Below are 1,300 nucleotides of genomic sequence, written 5' to 3' on the forward strand. Positions count from 1 at the left end.
GATTGTCTTTTATTGTGAAAATGGACATCGCGGCTGTCACCGGCTAATTATGATAGCTGGCCTTGGCAAATATTTACGTACATGTAGTACGGGGCCATAATGGTGGGTAAAATATCGATCGGTAAATTACCTAGAACACGTGGCCTTTGTGACCCCGGTCCTCTATTTGTTTAGTCTATATATATGTGTCTGAGTTTTATTGGATGTTTAACTATTTTAGAGTCAATATATGTCACGGAATTAAAACTTGGAATTTCTATCCAGCGTTCACGAAAATCCAATTCAGGTTCCTACCTTTAAATTTCTTTAATTTATGTTTGATATATATATTTGCTCTCTATTTAACCGGGGCTGAGAAACGGACCGGTCTGTGCTGTCGTGGCCAAGGGGACCTGAGAATTTGTTACAGTCTACATGTATTTGGACCTTCCTCGGCACGTGTGTATAGCACATTTTCACACGTTTTTGAGGACTAGATTAAAATTCGTTAATATAATGAACACCGGGGGTGTCATTTTTACCGAAAGACCAATGTAATTTGGATCCAAAGGACAAGGACAAAGTGGATCTCGGACAATTACACTGGCTGTTATAAGATTAAAATAAGGAAGTCTATCAAAAAGCTAATTATAACATATGCCCTAGGTAGTGTCACGGAATAAAATTCGCTCGAGTGACGATGTGGCATGGTTGGTGTCATGTGCCTTTTGAACGGAATAGTCCGTGCATTCTCGGTAGGCATCATTCTTGTCCACCAGACTTATTGCCCTTCGTTTCATCAGTATTATATTGATGTTTGCATTTCCGTTAGCCAGCAATTATTATTATTAGAGGCGGAAGGAAACAAGAGCCGCGTCAGGGTACATGAACATGTATATTTTGCTTACTTGGAAATGCTGTTGAAGTCCAAATGTCAAACGGCAACCTCAGCCATATGGGCAGATACTGTAGTCACTCGACTGGATCCTTGCTGATGATGGGGGATACGTACTGTAGTCACTCGACTGGATCCTTGCTGATGATGGGGATACGTACTGTAGTCACTCGACTGGATCCTTGCTGATGATGGGGGATACGTACACTGTAGTCACTCGACTGGACCCTTGCTGATGATGGGGATACGTACTGTAGTCACTCGACTGGACCCTTGCTGATGATGGGGGATACATACTGTAGTCACTCGACTGGACCCTTGTTGATGATGGGGGATACGTACTGTAGTCACTCGACTGGATCCTTGCTGATGATGGGGGATACGTACACTGTAGTCACTCGACTGGATCCTTGCTGATGATGGGGG

The sequence above is a fragment of the Pecten maximus genome, chromosome 10 (genome assembly GCF_902652985.1).
Source record: "Pecten maximus chromosome 10, xPecMax1.1, whole genome shotgun sequence".
Taxonomy (NCBI): Eukaryota; Metazoa; Mollusca; class Bivalvia; order Pectinida; family Pectinidae; genus Pecten; species Pecten maximus.